We start from the raw sequence: 21,176 nt of genomic DNA on the forward strand, positions 1-21,176 counted from the left end.
GATGGTGGGGTCGATAAAGTGCAATCTGATAATTGTTAGTCCTCTATTAATAAATCCTTGTATTGTTTCTGCCAGTATAGTTAACCATATTTCTTCTTTGAAATCAGGTAATATAATTATACTTGGATCGTACGAGGGTGTTTTCTGGAATTTCTTCCACAATTGTCCTCCGGCATTAGCTTTCTTGATGATTTGAGTTGATGTTTTATTGATTGTCCATACTTTTAGTTTGCGTATAAGTCCTTATCGCACTCCGTATTGTTGTCCTCTGTATTGTCATCTTTTTGTGTGGTTAATATAGCAGTGTCTTGACTGGTTGATGGGTTGCCTATCTTTTCCGGCAGAATTGATTCTAAGGTGGTTCCTAGTTGTAGAATTTCTTCTTCACCTGCACTTGTGCTTGGTATGGCTTGTTCTAATATTATTTTCTCGATACTACCTAGGGTTGGTGAAGAAATTACTTCATGTCTACTCTCCTCCTCTTTCTGGACCTGTGGTTTTGGTCTATTTAAATCTCTATCTTTTTAGCCGTTTCAAAACCTGATGATCGGTTTCAATGTTAAAAGTTCTTCCTAATAAATATTGTCTCAGTCTTTGTGTAGCCCATACGATAGCCAGAAGTTCCTTTTCTGAGGTGGAATAGTTTTGTTCTGCTCCGTTCAGAGTTCTTGATATAAAGCAACAGGGATGCCCGTCTTGGCTTAATACCACTCCCAGCCCTACGTTAGAAGCGTCAGTAGCAAGGGTAAATTCTTTGTTATAATCAGGAAATTTCAACACCCGTGCTGTACATAGGGTGTTCTTTAAATTATCGAATGCGTCTTGGTGTTTGTCCGTCCATTAACTGGGATTGTTTTTCTTTATCAGTGTCGTTAAAGGTTTGGCAATGTGCGAGAAGTTTTAAATAAATTTCCTATGATATCCTGCGATTCCTAGGAAACACTGTATTTCTTTCACATTTGTTGGTGTTTTCAAGTTTTTTATGGCATCTATTTTTTCTGCGTTGGGTTTTACACATTAGAAACCTGTATGTTTAGATGAATTGGCAGACATTGGGATTTGATGGAACCCTGAACTTAGGTCGAAGGCGGAGTAAAACTTTGCTTGGCCCAATTGATTTAAAATGTCATCTATAATCAAGAGGGGGTAAGCATCCTGATCTGTGTCTTCGTTGATTATTCGCAAATCTACTACCATTCTCCATTCCTTTTTCCCAGATGCGTCTGGTTTCTTTGGAACAACCCAGATTGGTGAATTAAACGGTGAATTGGATTCTTATATGACCTTCTTTTCTAGTAGGTCTTTTACTTGTCTTTTGACTTCTTCTTTATGGCACTCGGGGGATCTGTATGATTTAATGTTGATTATCTTTCCTGTTTTTAGTATTATCTCGTGCTCAGTCAATGTCGTGCAAGGCAAATGTTCTCCATCCAGTGTATAAACGTCGGAAAATTGTGATATTGTTTTTCAAATGATATCTGCATTTTTCTCCTCCACGTGATCTAATCTTATTTTATCTAGGAGATTTTTTATTCTGCTGTTTGTTGAACTTTGCGTCTTTTTTAACATGATTTCTGATATTTTATTTATCCTAGTTATAGTTTCGTATTCATAGGCTCGAATTCGTATAGATTGTGGTCCGTAGTTATTGTATGAAACTTGTAATTTTCCGTTTTTTATTTTATATATTCTATCTAGAACATGAGGATGGTCCTCGATCCATACTTCTTGATCTGTTGCATCGGGTATTGTGATCACATTTACCTGGAATGTGTGTGGGCCTATCTATTCTCCATCGCCATGCAATGGCAGTTTGTGGTTTTCGACTATTAAATATTCTGGTGTTATCGAATATCTGCGATATTGTCTAAAGAAGGGTTGTCCTATTATCCCTTCTTCTGGTAATGGGGACTGGTTGTGGACTACATGGAATAAATGTTTTTTTTCCGAAATAATATATGTAGGTTGCCTTACATGAAGTATGCTTATCGTTACCCATAACAAAATTTTTCTCATATTCGAATAATTTTGATAAAATGGGTACCTTATTTTCTTTCATTATGTTAATAGAGGATCCAGAATCGACTAATAATCGATACGTTGTTCCGTCACTTCTTTTTCCCCATATGGACTGTGATCTTCCGCTACTTCTTGGTATTCGGCCATTTCTTCGTATTGTTCTTGTCCTTTTATCTCCTCTGGACTCATAGGTACTGAGTGTAAATAGTCTTGTTGTTCCTCCTCTTTCTCTTCCTGGATTTTCCTGATGGACTGTTGTGTTGGTCTTTTTAAACATGGGCCTTGCGGAAAATTTTGTCTTGACAAAGCATTGACTGGCGAAGTGTCCGAGCTTCCCACGTTTATGACAATTCATTGTGGATTTGTCTTGCGGCATCTGATTTTGTCCATTTTTTTATGTAGGTTAATATTCGCTTGAAATTTTTGTAGTACTAATTGTCTAACTAACGATAATGGGCTGCATCTCATTGGTGCTCTTCTTATAATAGATGTGTTGGGCTGAGCTTCTTTAAGCCACATCTCCACTTCTATTGCGTTATTCTGTGCTTCGGCGTGATTAGAAGGTTTTTGTGCCTTGACTTGTAATCCAATTTCTCGGCGTAAGTTAAGTAAATATTTCTTACGGCATTCTTCCTCTTCGAGATCTATTATTATTCTTCTTTTTATGGGTTGGCTGTGAGTTGCCTGCACTGCGTATTTCAATTCGTTGACAATCTGTCTGTATCATATACTGTAATTCTGAGTCGTTTCTGTTGTCCCTTGTTTACAGCTATATAATATGCTTCGGAGAGTGCTTACTGATTCTATCTGTTTCAGGTTAGCGCGTAGGGTTTCATATAAGGTGTCAAAGTCATTAATCTGCGTGTATCGTATGCATTTCTCCGCTTGCTGTGTTATCTTTTCGGCGAGTATATAGTCTTGTAATAGCTTTGGTTGAGAGCATCTTTTGTGTGTCTTTTTGTCTATTTTAATGAAGTCCTCTACTCCGATATCATCTTGTCCGTTTAATGGCTTGATAGACCTAATTACGTCTTTAGCGGGTATGTTATTTACACTTGGTACCGGCTGGCGTAATGGAACATAATTCCATTCTTCCTCTTCTGATGTCACACTGGAATCTGTTCCCTCATTAATGCCTTTTTTTGGATAATTATAGTATCGTAATGGACTGTGATAGTTTCTGTTTGCCTCTACGTCGTTATCTATGGGATTTTCCGTATTTCTCAATGTTTCTCGTGCTTGCATTCCGGTTTCTCCTTCTTTGGTATTTTATACTGAGATAAGTGAATGTGTTTCAACTTCTTTTCTTCCTTCATTATTGTTGACTGAATTCTTGTATTTGAGTTTTAATATATTCCCGTTGTGTAATTTCTACTTTGGTAGGTGAATGCGTTTCGGTTTCCTTTCCTTCTTCAGTATTGTCAGATGTGTACTCTACGTCTGTTTCAATTTTCGATTTTAAACCCACTGATTGCCCTAATAATTCTATTCCTTTGGTCCGATTCTCATTCTCTCTTACTAACACTGATATTTTATTATCCATGGTACTCAATTTATTCAGAATGTCCTGTAGTGTTTGCTCTATGGTAACAGGCACTGGGGGTGGTGCTCTCGACATGATAGGTACGAAGGCAAAAGGATTGTCAGTCTGTTCGTCACTGTCCGAGTCTTGAGAATTATAATCTGTCAGGTTTTCCTTATATGCGTGAAACGCCAGTTTGCTTATATAGCTATTATTTTGTTCAGGTGACGGGTGTTCTGTGTCGCGATATGTAGTGTGCTTTATTACTTCGATATTCGCTGACTAGTTGCTACAAACTAGTCAACTATACCAAAGTACTTTGATATTTTATTGACGGTAAGATGCCAGGAGTGCAAGGGCTATCTTAACGTAAACCAATAATGTCAACACCACCGGAAATAGAATTAGCTTTGATTCTACTTCCGTTGCTTTAGTTCATAAAGGGTATTTACAGTTTTATTGGTTTAACTAACCTACGTGTATTACTTATGCTTACTTATTTATTTCTGGACGTTGATTCAGTAGTTGACGGTGACGGGCAGAAAGGTGATTTTCTCCATTCTCATGTAGCTTGTGTCGTACAATCTTCTTCTCGATTCTACTTCCATTGTTGTTTGGCTCTGGGCGTTGGCTCAGTAGTTGACGGTGATGGGCGGGAAGGTGATTTTGTAGCTTGTATCGTACAATCTTCTTCTCGTACTGTTTTCTTTCTTCTATGTCCCTTTATATTGGAAGTATTGGCTTTGGTTATCGGGCTATGCTATACCCTATATACGAATATACACATTCACAGGAGCAGTTTGTAAGGAAACGATAGTGGCAACGTCGCATTTTGATTCTCGAAAAAAATTGTGTTGACGGCGTTGATAGTTGTAGAGACTCATTCTCTATAGAACTGTGGTCTAAACACAGTTAATAATGTATTGTAATGGTCCAAAATAAGAATTTGACTTTTGAAAATAAAGTGTGTGCTAGACACACACTGTTTTCTTTATTTCAGTACAACTTTTAGTTTACAAATAGATATAGCAGAGTAATTCCCAAAAGGTCTAATGTTATCCTTATATAGCCTATCATATCTATTCCCTAAGGGTATTTTAGGAGGGGCTAATGGCTAATGGAGATAAGAATATATTTTTTAAATTCCTGTGAAAAATCTAGAAGATTATAAGATTATAAGTTATATAATTATATAAGATTATAAGTCATTTTTTACATTTTGAATGAATTTTGAAAGTTTTAAGAAAAATTGTGGTCAGTTAAAATATTTTGAGGAATTTAAGTCGCGTTTAATGTATTAGAAATATTTAAAAACTTGCAAACATTTCCGAAAATTTATCAAATAATTCTTGATTTCTTCCAAACTTCTAAATATTCTAAACATCTTGTAAGAACACTCGAATTTTTCCTAATATTTAGTAAAATCCAATAAAATAAAAATTAACAAACGGTTGTACAGATTTGGCGTTAACCTTAAAATGTTCACAACATTTTAATCAAATGATAAGTCTTTCAACCCTTCTCTACCACGTATATATGACTTTGTCAAAAAATAATATTTTTGCAAATTTTCTCATGTTAATGTAGTCTCTGATTTTTGGGCTCCTCGAAAATATCCACTCCGATTTTTAAGCTTCAACACTTAACTTGTAAAATCAACCCTTCTCTACCACGTATATACGACTTTGTCAAAAACAAATATTTTTGAGAATTTTCTAGTGTTAATGTAGTCTCTGATTTTTGGGGTCCTCGAAAATATCCACTCTGATTTTTGGGCTTCAACCCGTGACGTATAAAATTAACCCTTCTCTACCACGTATATATGACTTTGTCAAAAAATAATATTTTTGGGAATTTTCTAGTGTCAATGTAGTCTCTGATCTTTGGGCTGTTCAAAAATGCCAACACCAGGGTTTAAGTTTTTATTATTAGGTTGACGTTTTTTACACAGGGGTGGTTTTTATAACATAATGTTAAGTGCATTTGAGACTCTAAAATGAGCCAAAAATCTATTGCATTTTTGATTTTGCAAATTTTATTTTTTGCAAGGCGGTGGTTTTTTGAAAATGGGGTTAGTTTTTTTATTATTTTTCATGCATTTTAGAGCCCAAAATAAGCCCAAAATTCTCGCGTTCTTTGTTTTTTCCGAATTTGATTTTTTACATAGGGGGTGGTTTTATATTTTGTAGGGGTGGTTTTTGGAAATTGGTTGTTGGTGCATTCAAGAGCCCAAAAAAGCCCAAAATTCTGACGTCTTTGATTATTTTTATTACAATTTTTATATAGTGGAGGTGCTGGCTTGATTCAAGTCAGCACCTCCACTGAAAATTTGAATTTTTACAAAAAGTAGCGGAGCCCAAAAATGGGCAATACAGCCCAAAAAAAGCCCAAAATTCTGACATAAAGAAATTTGGGAATTTCCTTTGTGGAGGTGCTAGCTTCATAGACCTCAGAGCCGACTCACCGACGATGCTACGAGTACACCGGCTCTAATAAATACGTCACACCGTCTTCCGCATCAGAACGATGCAAGAACACTAAAATCTGTATCTCTAAGAGCATACGGATCAAAGTTTTTGATTTTTCCAACTTTTGGATATATCGTGTCTTGACATCTCTCGACAATTTCCCCAAATATTCGCTCTGCATTTCAAGAAAACATGAACAATTTAAAAAAACTATGGCAACCCATGCAAACTGTAGGGACATAGAGAGGCTGGTATTTCCCCCATGCGATCGGTTCGCTTCGCTTGCCAGTTTGAGTGCGCCTAGGGCGCGCGTCTGTTGGATGTCGCGCGTCGCGCTCGATAATGGGTTACCTCACGCTTCGAGCTCGGATATTGATTCTTTTCACTTGGAATGCTTGGACGAAATTGTATGAAAAGATCTCTTTTTGATCCCAATATTTATATGCGCCTTTATATTCATATTTGTCAACGTAATTAAGTATAGTTAAAGATTGAGTTGCTTAAAGCTCTGTAGGCTACAATCCTTTCTTTAGACATTATGCCCTATCTCGCGTTGTTACGCTAAAAATAGTAATTTTGTAAATTCTCTGTACGGTTATTCATAGTATTTAAAAAGTCGAACAATTTATTCTTATGATTTCTTTCAAACAATCAAAAATTACCAGTTATAGCATTTACAAAATTCCAAAAAACACACGAAAATGAACATTTGAAGCCAAATAACGCACGATATGGAAAAATTAAAGGGTATATGAATGTTGCTTTTTAAATTCCCTACAAAATTATCATAACAACTTTTTTAATTTGTTAGAAAAATCCATAACTCGAATTTTTACAGCATACAAAATAAAAAAAATAGAAAAAATTATTCATGACAAATAAATCATTTTTACATTCTCATCAGAGAAGGTATTAGATTTTGTGAAAAATTTGCCCCCCCCCCCCCATAGTTTTTGGCCAAATGTCCACGTTTCGAGATACCCTGAATCTGGAAAAACAGGTCTTTACGAATGTGTCTGCCTGTATGTCTGCCTGCCCGTCGTTATGGATGGCCTTATGTCTGTCTGTCAGCACGATAACGTTTGAAAAAATTAATCTATTAGATTGGCTTTGGTACATTTTTTTTAGTATCGTAAGCTAAATGCCAAGTTCATTAGTCAAACATTTTGGATAAAAATACTAAAAGTAAGCTCTTGAAAATTTTTGATTACACATTTTTTCATGATTTAAAAATTATCTGTACAGTTGTTTGTAGTACTTTAAAAGAAAGATGTTACTTTTCAATAGCCCTATAAGATTATCATATCAACTTTTTCAATTTTTTCGAAAAATTGAGAATTCAAATTTTGACCGCACAAAAAATAATCAAAAATCAAATATTGCATTTTGCGGTCAAACTATGCAAGATAGGAAAAAATTATAAGACACATATTATGCAACCAAAAAATATCTACAAATTTGGTAATAGTCACTTTTTTACAGGACACGTAGTTTTTGTTTTATTTATAAAAAAAGCATTGAAAATACAAACATTAGATTTTTCAACACACGACACAAGTTAAGCAAAAATAAATAGATAACATTTTTTCACCAAAGGTCAAATGTCCACGTTTTGAGACATCCTGAATCCGAAAAATAGGTTTTTACAAATGTATCTGTCTGTCGGTCTGTTTGTGTGTATTTATGCCTGTCAGCACGATAATTTCTGAAAAAACCATTCTATTAAATTGGTCTCTGGTACACTCTTTTAGTTTCTTAAACTAAAGGTCAAGTTCGTTAGCCAGTCATTTTGGATAAAAATTCAAAAAGTGAGCGCCTTTTGAATATTTTTGAGACCATTTTTTCAAAATTCAAGAATTCTCTGTATGGTTATTCATAGTATTTAAAAATTCGAACAATTCATCTAATAACTTTTTTCATGAAATTTAAAATTATTAGTGTTATATCATTTACAAAATTCCAAAAAACACACGAAAATGAACCTTTTACGCCAATTAGCGGACGATATGAAAAAATGACAAGAGAAGAAAAAGTTTGGTTTCTAAATGCCCTAGAAGATTATCATTACAACTTTTTGAATTTTCTGGATAAATCAAAAATTCAAAATTTGACAGCATACAAAATAATGGAAAAATCAAAAGTTACATTTTTCATGCAACATTTTCAAAGTATTTCGAATATTCTCAAATATAATAATGCATTTTCAAAAAATATATATACAAATATATAATTTAGAAGTTCAAAATCGATGAGGCTGCTCAGTAGACCGTATGTGTAAAGTTTAAATCATAAAGAAAACATAGGAAATGAGCCAATTCAGTTTATGGAAAAACGGAAAAAGTTGCAATAAAACGTTTAATAACCATTTTTTAATGGGACAAGGAAACTTCGTTTGTTTTAATAGCAATTCAAATTACGAATAATAATATACATTTATGAGACTGAAAAGAAATATATATATAGAAAATTTTAGGGATAAACTCAAGTGCGAAGAACGATATACGCGATGAGAATTTGTTCGTTAAAGCCGAAGGAGTTTTAGCAAAAGAGAATTCACAATCATCATATTACTGTTTCCGATGTTTTCACCTTTAGTTTTAAAAAGTCTATGCACAAAGATCGAGCGCGAGATAAATATATAATCGAGCGCGAAGCGCGAAAACCAACAGTCGCGCGCCCTAGGCGCGCGACGAAGGTGTGCACGCGAAGCTGGTTGATTTTTTACATACCTTTTGTCGTCTTTTCACAAATTTTTCAATTTTATTTGTAATATCATTTTTTATGATTAAAACTAAAACAAAAACTATGCATCCTGTCGAAAAGTGATTTGTAAAAAATCTGTAGATGTATTTCAGGTGCATAATTTTTGTTTACTAATTTTTTCGTAGTTTGTGTCCAGGATTGGTGAAACGTCATTAGCCGAGTGTTGAGGCCAGGTGGGTAGTTTTGCTAGCTGCCGGATTGAGCAAGAGGGGTGAGGGGGAAGGTCTTCTTTTGTTTTGCTAGAATTTCCAGGTTGCTAATACCCACCTTAAGAAATTTAAAGTGGGTAGTACTAACCACCGTACGTAGGGCTTCTGCCGGCCCTGCTTGTGTCGCTTTCTCAAAAATGTATGTGGCTTTTATTTTCAATGTTATATTTCACGATTAATAAAAAAACAACGCTTCCTATCAACAAATAATTAATCACAAATTTGTAGATCTTTTTCATGTCAACAACTTCTGTCTATTTATTTTTTTCGTAGTTTGTGCCGTTTGTTCAAAAATGTAATTTATTAATTTTTATTATTGTTTTTTACGAATAAAACAAAAACTATGCGTCTTATCAATAAGTGATTATATACAAAGTTGTAGATGTTTTTTTGGGATCATCATTTTTGTCTGTTTATCTTTTTTCATGTCTTGCATAGTTTGACCACAAAGTGAAAATTTTGATTTTTCAACAAAATTTACCAAGTTGTTATGATAGTCTTCTTCATTCATAATGTGCCCCCTAAGGATTAATATGTCTTTCATTCCTTACAATCTTTCCGCCTACATATTTGTATTCAATTTTACACTTATTATTTACAGTTACTTACAACTATTTACATAAAGTTTCTATCTAGATCCTTATTTCTATCTCCCGCAATAGTGCAATGTAGGACTTGTTAGCGAACGAGTGAGCGAGTGTTCAAAAGCGAGAGTGCAAGCGAGAGAAAGAGAGAAAGAGAGATCACGCATGCAACCGCATCTTAGTCTACTTATGCTATCACGTAACTATTACTTACAAATCTTTACGCTTTTCATCTAAGCGACTTCCGTTTCCTTTTCAACTTTCAAATCATGCTTTCAAAAAGCAACGTTTTACTTATCTTGACTTTTTTCATATCGTGCATTGTTTGGTTTAAACGGTTCATTTTCATTTGTTTGTTTATTTACTTTGAAAATGCTATAACACATTTTTTGGTTGATGATACATTTTTTATTTAAGTATATATTGTGTTTGAATGAAATAAAACTCTTGTTTACGGCTGTTGGAACGAGGCGCACAAACATGGTGAAATCTATAAAACGCTCAAAACTTACTAGCGGTCAATGATAATTCGGTTTTAAGGTTTTAAAAATGCAACCAGAATATTTTCCCGTCACCGAAAGGTATTCCACGGTTGTGGGATATGCGCTTACTATCTCATTGTTCGAAACAAATCGCGTAAGAGCTAACAAATGAGAGTAAAGTGGTTAGCAAAACTACACGAATAGAGACTAAAGCGACTGACAGTTGTTTGGCGTAAAAAGTGATAAAAGGATGCCACCGTGAACTCGCTGATAATAATCGATAATAATTTTTCAATCAAAAAATATATTATTTATTGATTTATTTACATATCTTGATATGCTTTAACGTGCAAAACACATATGGAAATGGCGCATTACGTTGAACCGTATAAATAAGGTAAGTATTATACAAACTATACTCGCTTTGTAGAACACTAATATTAATCGCAAACATTTATTAATGAAAATAGAAACATCTGCAGATCTTTGCAGACCTTTAAAAACCATCGTCCTCTCAATATCGAGATATATAATATAAATTATTGTAAACAGTAGATGTCGAATTTTGTAAAAATTTCTGCAGGAAAAAGTTGCAACAAATAAGCAAATAACTACATTACCGACACTTTTTACAAACTATTTTTTACGCCCTTATTTTGCAAACATTCATTATTCTTAGATATCGAGACAGATAACAATCACCTCTGGATGCTTTCTTAGGGGTACCATCTGCCACCCCAAGGGTTTTTAGTCGCTCGCTTCCTGATGGACAAGAAAGGTTCTTACAATGCGACAGGTCTTTAATAAACCCGCCTTCTGGGCTGTTGATAATACCCTACTGACTCCCAAATGTTCAAGATGTTCAGTGCATCTTGCATGCATATTGTCCGTAGCCAAAATCACAATGGGATGCATAGATGCATGGTTCACATTCCTCCATATGGAGGAATGTCGATGATGTAGACATGATAGTAACAGCCCAATATAAGATGTAATCTTCGCTTTTTAAAACGGGCATTGGAATGTATATATAGAAGGGCATCCATTATTTTAAGAGTCCTAGATTTAGGGCAAGTTGTTGATGTATAATGCCGCTACATAATTATGTCTGTGCGTATATTCTCTCTGAGCCATTACGGGACAGCCATCAATAATGTGCTCGATGGATTCGTTGGTATCTTCACATAATCGGCACCGGTCAACCACGTCTTCATGTAACACGTGTTTTCGGTAATTCTGGGTGCAGGCAACCTTGTCCTGTATCGCAATACCAAATCTTTCCGTCTCTGGATACAGTACAAGTAGTATAACTAGGGGAGTTCTGTGACACCACTTCGTAGTTCCAACTACCGCTGACAGATGGCGCCATCAGTCAGTTACCAACCGCCAGTAACTGCTCAGTCGGTAAGGTAGATTCTTTCCACTGTTTCAATATCCATGTGGTTCGAGTTTGAGCTTGTAGATGGCGCCACTGGTATGTAGTTCGATTTCGAGCTGGCAAATGGCGCCACTGGTATACCACGTATGTAGTTGGAGCCAGCAGGTGACGCTCGTGGGGCAACCTCGCAACAACTGGCTAGGGGAGGGAGATTCTAGAGGCTTGTGGAGAGATCTCGAACCTTCTAGAAAGATCTGGAAGTCTCTAGAAAGATCTTGAGGCTTCTGGAAAGATCTCGAACCTTCTGGAAAGATCTCGAATCCTCTAGAAAGATCTCAGAGCCTCTAGAAAGATCTAGAGGCTTCTAGAAAGATCTCAATGCTTCTGGAAAGATCTCAAGGCTTCTGGAAACGTCGCGAAACTTCCAGAAAAATCTCGAACCTGCTGGAAAGATCTCGAACCTTCTGAAAAGATCTAGAACCTTCTGAAAAGATTTCGAATCCTCTAGAAAGATCTCGGAGCCTCTAAAAAGATCTCGAAGCTTCTGAAAAGATCTCGAACCTTCTGGAAAGATCTCCAACCTTCTAAAAAGATCTCGGAGCTTCTATAAAGTTCGGTATCCTATATGTAATACTCGTATATATTGCTAACTTCCTATACCTTGCAACAAGTGGCTAGGGAAGGGATTTTCTCAAAGCTCCTAGAAACTCTGGCCTTGTATATGCAATACTCGTATTTATTGCTGACTGCTTATACTTTTCAATAAATTTTCAAAATGATAGCAACAAAAATAGAGTGCAGACGTATATTTTTATCTCACACACAGAACTTTGGCAGCATTGTGCATTGAAGTAGCAGTAAATTTTGATAGCACATAAAGCTGTGCAATGTACATGTATAGTACACATGGATGCTCTGTAGCATTTTACAGCACATAGAGCTGTGCAGTGTAAATCTATGTTACCTGTGCAGGTAACGCAGTTATTTACTGCTAGAGGATAATGGTTCATATCTGTGCTAAGATAATGGTTCACATTTATGCTAAGAATATGATTCATATATATGCTAAGATGATGGTTCATATCAGTGATAAAATAACACAGCCACACAAAAAAAGTGTGCGGATCTGGTAACAAGACACACGTATTCCAATGGATTTTGGGGCGCTGAATTCAAATTCGGTATCAAAAATCACCCATTACGTCATGGTTGAGCCATGACCTCAAAAAATGACAAAAAATCATGCACTGATGCAAATAAATTTCAAAATAATGCCAGTGATGCAAATTTTCACTTCAAAAACATGTCGACAACTGTGAAGGATCAACCCTTGCCTGATATCAACTTATTTAACATAACTTTACCCAACAGAACCTGACCTCACCTAACCTGAATTAACAGAATTTTATTGAACTACATGTAAAGCTCTGGAAGAATATTTTCCCAGTAGCAAATGTGTGCTATATCGAATGGGTCAACTCGAGCCTAACCTAGAAATAAATCTAACCTAGCCTAGCCTAACCTAACCTAACCTAACCTCACGAAACACAATTTTAGCTGATTGTGTTGTCCCGTTGTGTTTGCGGTACCGTTTCATTCAGCTTCGGCTTAACCTACATAGAGGTTTAACCTATCCTAACCTAACAAAACCTGACCTAACCTAACTGATTACGCTGGCAACCCTGTTCTTGCGTACTTTCATATTTTGACAGTAATAGCAGTAAATGTCTGAAGTTTCGTAACCGCTTGTTGCTAGCATTATTCGCCTGTGTCTGTAACCAGGGCACCTCCACGTGGTGACGGTGGGCAACGGATCAATATTGGCAGAGTCCCTGGATAAACGGGTTGAATCCACGGGAGGGGGGAGAATTCCATGAGTGGGGAGAGCCGCCACCTACGATGTGCCATTTGATTATGCGCACGAGCATTTTTGCCGATAAACTGTGCATGAAAATATAAACATGTGGGCGCTGCCATGTTTGTCGCGGAACATCAAAAGGTGGCGGGCTTCCCCCCTCATTGCAGCACCCCCGCACTGGCATGCGTAGTCCCTTGTTTCCTATGCCCATGGTACTAAGATACGACAGTCGATCAGTGCTCACTGGTAACAGATGGCACCACGATAAAGTCAGTTAAATTCGAGGGAATTTAAAAATTGGCGGGAAATTTAAATTTATACAATATTAAAACTTTTAAAAGGAGAAAAAATAATTTGCTCAATTATTGTAAGGGTTACTTAACCGAGTGACGTGGCGAAAAATCTGAAACGTAAACAATTGTTACCTTTGAAATGTTTATTGGAACACGCAGATGGGGACCATGAGCGTTTGCTCATGCTCGAGATAATTTGTCCATTCGCCTGACGGCGGATTGATAAATGGTCCCATCTGCCATATCCTCAATTTTATATGCCCTAGCCACCTTTTGCAAGCTATAGGCAGTTAGCAATATTTACGAGTATTACATGTACGATACAGAACTTTCTAGAAGCTTCGAGATCTTTCCACAAGGTTCGAGATCTTTCCAAAAGGTTCTAGATCCTTCCAGAAGTTTAGAGATCTTTCTAGAAGGTTCGATATCTTGCTAGAAGCTTCGAGATCTTTCTAGAAGCTTTGAGATCTTTCTGAAAGCTTCGAGATCTTTCCAGAAGCTTCGAGATCTTTCCAGAAGGTTCGAGATCTTTCTAGAAGGTTCAAGATCTTTCTGGAAGCATCGAGATCTTTCTAGAGGCTTCGAGATCTTTCTAGAGGATTCGAGATCTTTCCAGAAGCCTCAAGATTTTTCTAGAGACTTCTAGATCTTTCTAGGAGGTTCGAGATCGAATTACATACATGGTATATCAGTGGCGCCATCTGCCGGCCACAACTTGAGCTACATACCAGTGGCGCTATCTACGGGCTCCAACTCGAACTACATAGATGGTAAAATAGTGTCAGGAATCTACCTTACCGACTAAGCAGTTACTGGCTGCTGTGAAGTGACTGGTGGGCATGTAGTCAAGATCCGCTTGACATCTACAACGCCCCTACCCCCTAAATGACGTGGTAGAAATACCCTTTCAATTGCTAAATTTCTGCGGTGCGTTCAGTGCTCCGTCATTTCTACGCGAACAATTCTGTTTAACTTTTCAAGCTCGGTGTTAGACCATTTTATGAGCCCCAAGGAGTACGTTAGGACAGGGATGGCATATGTGCTGATTGCCCTGATTTTGTTTGCCGAGTTTGCAGATATTTATATGATTCGCCTGAAGGCATTGCCTCGATGTGATTTTCGAACTCGTTCTCTAACTCTGCAGTCCCTAATTCCCCTCTGATTAAATGCAATGTTTTACATGTATCTAGTCCAAATTCCATGTGGATACCATTGGAAAACTGCTTTGTGACATCGATCACTTGCTGCAGTTTGTGGGCTGAACTAGCGTGCAGCCTAGAAAGTCACTAATTCGTAGGCAGATTTTGTAAAGTTTTAAGACTTCAAGCAAATAGTCATGCGGCACGGAAGGATACGCTTGCTTGTAGTCAATGTATGCCATATGTAAGTTCCTTTGATGCTTACGAGCTTGAGTCATGGCAACAGCGTCTATATTGACTAGAAATTTACAACCCCGCGATTTTTTACAACATCCTTTTTGTTCTTCTGTGAGAATTTCATTTTCGACGCAATGAGAATATACCTCATCTGCAATGATAGCTGTAAGATATTTATAAATTGTTGGAAGACAGACTATCGGTCGAAAGTCAGATGGATTTCGAATGTCTGGTTTTTTTGGTAACATATACGTAGTACCCTGGAGCATAAAGCTTGGCATTAGATCTGGATGTTCAATGATCTTCTGAATGCATCTTGCCAATGCAAGATGCACATTCGACAGGTACTTGTACCAGAAGTTGTGCACCATGTCCGCACCTGGAGCTTTCCAATTACTTGCCATTTTCAAGACTGCTGAAACATGTAAAGCTGTGAGGTTTGTCGGTTGCATTTCAGGGCTATTGCTTGCCCTTTCTTCCTCCAGATTAAACCACGCAGTGTCCAAATTTCATCTGTTCATTTTTCCCCAAACACCCGACCAGTAGTTAGTCATATCTTGCAATTGAGGGATTTCGGTGCCTTGCTGGTCATTTGGCTTTACTCTCAGTTCACGATAGAACCATCTTTCATCTGCCTGAAGGTTTTGATTTTGTTCCCTTCGTGCACTACTTTTTCTTGTACGGACGCAATCTGGCAGTAAGAACATCAAGTCTCTGTCGTAGAGAGTCTAAACTTTCATCCAATATTGCCGGTGTTAATGTCTCGATGTGTCGAGGCGAGTCCAAGGTGAGTTCGTCAATAGGAAGCTGCCAAAAAACATAAAGGCGCATAACATTCCTGTTCATATGTTATGTCTATTTTCGTCGCTTTTTTGGTTGCTGAACCTCTGCCTCTGCCTCTGGTTGTATAAGGCCATCCACCTCTGTAGGATGTGGTGGTGTTGGATCATCAATAGGTTGAGGAAGATCATGAATTGCTCCGACTTGACTGTATGACGCGGCTTCCTCTAACTGATGTTCATTGCCGTCGTTTTCCACGCCAAATCAACCTGTTGTTTAATCTCCATTGCTCGGTCTTCTGTAACGTCTAGATTAGTCCTGATGTCCTTCGCCTTAGCGATAAGATTTCTTGTTGTATATTAGGATACTTTGCAAAGCTGGCATCGAATTCAGTAAATAAGTTTTCAGGCAAAATTTGCAAACTATTGACTACGTCCTGATTCACGGATTAATTATTCTTAGATATCAAGATAGTGCCCTCAGAGAGATTCAGTGTAAAGAATATATTAAATTATTATTACTATTATTATTGTTGTTGTTGCTACATTTGATGCTTATAGCTTAGAATGATTAATTAAATAAATAACGGCGACATCCTTTTATCACTTTCCACAGATTTTCTATTCCGAAGCCAAGTAAGACATGTCAATAAACAATTACGAAATTAAGAATAGAGATTGAATTTTTATTCTAATTTAAAACTCCCGCCAAGAGGAGTGCAACTTTACTTACAGTACACATGCTTCATAGTACGATAAAGTAAGCGGTCGGCTTCAAATAGCTGTCAGTCGCATTGGTCTTCATTAATGTAGTTTGGTTAATCACTTTACTCTCATTTTTTAGCTGTTACTCGATTTGTTTCGAGAAAGAAGATAGTAAGCACGTATGGTATCTCACAACCGTGGAACCCCTTTTGGCGAGGGGCAAATGTTCAGAGTGCATTTTTAAATCATCAAAACGGAATTATCATTGACCTCTAGTAAGTTTTGAGTGTCTCATGGATTTTGCCATTCTTATGCGCCCCGCTCCAAGCCTGCGTTTGGGAGGTCGGCTACGCAAAGCTCCTATAGGTTATAATGAGAAACATCCAGTTATTCTACCTAATCATCACGTGTCGGATCTTATTGTTCGACATGCTCATTTAAGAGCCATGGCACGGTGGGATACAGCTGACCTTATACACACTTCGCCAGGATTCTGGATAATCGGAGGTAGAAATCTGGTGAAGACTTTAACGCGTAAATGTGTCATTTGTGTTCGTCGACGTGCTGATATCGATGAGCAGTTGATGGGTAGTTTGTCTGATTTTAGAACTATAAGTTCTAGAACATTCACTCATACTGGAGTGGGCTACGCTGGTCCTTTCCAGATTCGTCTTTCCCCAGGTCGAGATCATAGAAGTTATGAGGGTTATGCAGCACTTTTCGTCTGCTGCGTAACCAGAGCTATTCTCTTTAGAATTAGTCTCAGACTTTTCCTCGCAGGGGGCTACTTTTCAAGGTGCCGAATGGGAACTAAGGGATAATTTGTCTTAATGGCGCCAGGACCCTGATCTTCAAAATATTTTATCAATTGAAGCAACTAATTGGCATTTCATCAACCCCTTAGGTCCTACCTTTAGAGGTTTGTGGGAAGCGGGTGACAAGAGTCTCAAAATTCATTTGCGTAAATGCGTGGGATCTCATACTCTTACGTTTGAAGGATTTACGATTAAACTATCGCGTATCGAGACTTGTCTCAACTCTCGACCTATCGGTCCTCTCTCTGATGAGCCTGATGGTTTTTTTTTATGATATGGTCCTCATTCGACATGATGCTCTTACTCTGTCTAAATGGCGATTGGGTCGAATAATTAAATGCCAGTCTGGAAACAATGGTCTGATGCGTAACGTTCGTATTAAAACTGCTACTTCCGAGTACGTCCGTCCTATTTCCAAAATTTGCTTAATGCCTATTTCCATGACGGGAGCTGCTGAGTTGGCCGATAGTCTTGCCACGAAAGTGACTCAATCATAGGGCATTCCATTCTTCGAGAAATTGATTTTCAGAGAGCGTTAAATTAAGCTTAGGAAATTATTTACATTTCAACCCGCAATTAAAATTTTGTTTTTGTTTTTTTCTTATTGAAACACTCAAGCCAGCGCATATTTCTTCTTTTCTATCAAGTTATTTAATAGTTCAAGTATGAAGTTTATCCAGAACTTTTTCTCTAAAGAACGTAAATACTGTTTATGGCAGGCGTACACTGTTTAATTTCTGTGCCGCTTCTAGACGGCGGGCTGTACATATTTATTATGCAAATCTTTCGCTACCTATTTAATTTTTGTTGTAATCTTCAAAATTTAAATAAATGAAATTTAAATTACTTTTGCGCTGCGTCAACACCACGAGGCGGGTGGTATGTTAAGATTGAAACTTATATCAAATGTGGTTTGATTCGCATTATCTTTATCTGAGAGAATGAGCGCCTCTCTGTACACCTATTTGTGTAAGTGTATGTAATGACTCGTGCCGAAATCATTAGTAAGCTTACAATCGTGAATGAGGGAACACCCTTCATGGTTCATAACCGAAGCGAGCAAGTACAAAATTGTAATTATCGCCACAAAAATGGATAACCAAAGATTTAAGTGGAATCTACGAGCATAAATCTGGTGTAATTGTGAGAGAGATAAATATATGCTTAATTTGTTTATTAACTAGTTAAACAAAGATTTTATTCCATCATAAAAACCATGAGATACCTATCTTCTTATTGGCCGAAAAATGAACTGTATATTATCTAAATTAACATATTTATTTAATAATGTCTTCTACAGAAAAACTGAAAATATGATTGGATTCTAAGGAAAATTTACATACAGATATGTCAGACAATTTTTTAAAAACCTATTTGTTATGTAGTTTAATTATATACAAGAGTAGGTATCCTACGATGTAATTGTTTATTTATAGTGCCTGACAAATAGGGTTGACAAAAAACTTGTCCAACAAATGGAAGTACTTTTGGAAGTACTTTTTTTAACAGACTCTGTTAGTGATAAAAAATCATATACTCGAAATGAATCATTTCCCCACTGTAGTGGTAAAAGTTTTGTTAAATACAAAAACAAATTCACTAATTGGCTTTCTTCCCTTGGTGAGCATTTTAATGCAGAGTATTTATAAAAAATAAAATTCTAAATTAATTTTTAAAAATGTATCCTTTGGATGAATTAGTCCGCAAAAATACATTTTTAGGACCCCGAAACATTTGGGCCTACTCAAAATGCCCCCGAGAAACGAAGCGATTGAAAATTGTTTAATAATATTTGGTAACTGCTTGGAAAACGAATGCATTTTTTCGAAAAATAAAATCAATAGTTTAAATAACACATCATATTCAGAATAGCCTGAAGGATAAGTGCTTAAATTTCCATTTAAAAATATTAAAAGCTTTGTCTTACGGAGCAAGTTAAAGTGAAAATATTGAGTGAATTTGGATTTCTAAAAACTCCGTTTTTTAAGCGGAAAAAATTAAAACTTGTTTCCAAAAAGAAAAGAGTTGCGGCATGAGATTTCCTACAAAGTGATAATATGTTTTTTATTTGCTTATACCCAAGCTTGGCCTGGAGCGGCCGAATAAATATTATGCAGAATTATTGAATCCAGAGTCTCAATTTTAGGTTACTTTTTTAAATTTTAATCGAAAAGTGCTATTTTAAAACGACAATAATTATAATTTAAACAAATCTTAAAGAAGATTTACAACTTTTTTACAATTTTATATTTACAATATTAAACAATTTTTTAAGTTATATAAGTGTTTTCGTCTAAAATTGCTTCTGTTAATGAGAAATAATTATATTAGATTAGATGAATAGATAGAACAATAGTTGGGTTTATAAAATGTGTTTACGTCTTCAATGTAAAGTTTTTATAGAAAACGCACTGTAAAAAATATCTATTGAATTTTACATCTCTGGTGAATGTAAATAAAAGGACCCTCGTGCATCGGAGTAACTTTATGAAAAATTGTAAGAATCTACCTAGCGATGAATTTCACAATTGCATATGTTGTGATATTTCAATTCAGCCAATAAGTTTACACACGAAAATGTAAAATTCCTTATGTGAAAGAATAAAATAAAATAAAATTTTTTAGAGCGACAGGTTTCGCACACTCGAAGCTCAAACTTCGTATAATTTTATGGATATTGAAAAACCACAAGCCAGACACGTTAACACCTACCTAAAACATATTACATACTATGCCCAGTAATAAGCATTGAATAGAGAAAAATTAATGTTTTGAGATTTTAGCGTAGAAGTGAAAATTATTATATTACTTTGAATGCGCGATTTTTCCCTCTGTCTAAAATGTCATTATATGAATAGGATATCTCAGAAACTAATTTATTTCTATTTCCATAGCGGTCATAGCACAGGTTTCTATTCCCCAAAAGAGAACATGTTTTCAATTTATTTAATTCCTTGTAATTGTACCGACAGATAACCTCACAGAGATGTCTTCTATTCCCCAAAAGTGTTTATATTTTGAGATTATTTAATTCATTCCCCGCATTAAGTATAAAAATGCTCCAAAATTAGAGGTTGAAGGCATCGATAAACAACGAAAACGAGAGACGCTTTCGTATTCACATATTACTTATTAACTATTCTAAATTTTCAATTAATTATGAATAGAAATTTTTACAGCTTCCGCCAGGGTAAAATTAAAGATCCTTGGTAAAATTAAAAATCTCGATGTAATTTTTAATTACACAAAAATTTTTTTACCGACGCATGGTATTTTTACATGCTGCGACTGAATTTTCCCTTCTGACTGTAAAGTTAGTACGAGGGAATGTGTAATTTTATTTTTATCGAGTGTGTAATATTACACTGCTATTCAAGGGTCCTTTTATTTACATTACCAGAGGTTGTAATTTTACATATTTTTGTAAAGTCACACAGTGAAGAGTGTGATATTCACAATGATACAATATGTAATTTTCCAAAACTTTGTAATTTTACACAAATCTTTTTTTACAGTGCGTTCTTCTATAATTTTATCAAGATATGGTATTTGAAAACCTATTGCTGAAATCTTTATTTTGTTTATCTAACATAACTTAATTGTTGGTCTGTATGCAGTTGGGATTCTTGTGTTTTCAATTACAGTCAGTATACCATATTAATACTCCATTAATCACGCCCCCCACCCTACTGAAAATTGTTCATCTAATATAACTTAATTGTTGGTCCGTATGCAGCTGGGATTCTTGCGTCTTCAATTACAATAAGTACGAGGTATACTGGAGGTATACTGGAGATATATGGTGCAGTCACAGTCCACATCATCTGAGTTTACGTGTTTTTATAACCAATTGAAAAAAAAATTGTTCGTTAAGAAAAATGGAAAAAAAACGAGTTCAGAGCGGTAATCAAACATTTTCATTTAA

General features: G+C 36.1%; 2 protein-coding genes across 4 annotated transcripts in view; one reads left to right on the top strand and one right to left on the bottom strand.

The window, feature by feature from the left end:
• LOC117173179 (histone deacetylase HDAC1-like) overlaps positions 1–21,176 on the top strand; it is a 151,579-nt gene that overhangs the window by 77,085 nt on the left and 53,318 nt on the right. The window lies entirely within an intron of this gene.
• The window catches only part of LOC117173180, a 263,371-nt gene that overhangs the window by 50,999 nt on the left and 191,196 nt on the right, over positions 1–21,176 (bottom strand). The window lies entirely within an intron of this gene.

Source organism: Belonocnema kinseyi, chromosome 5 (genome assembly GCF_010883055.1).
Source record: "Belonocnema kinseyi isolate 2016_QV_RU_SX_M_011 chromosome 5, B_treatae_v1, whole genome shotgun sequence".
NCBI lineage: Eukaryota > Metazoa > Arthropoda > Insecta > Hymenoptera > Cynipidae > Belonocnema > Belonocnema kinseyi.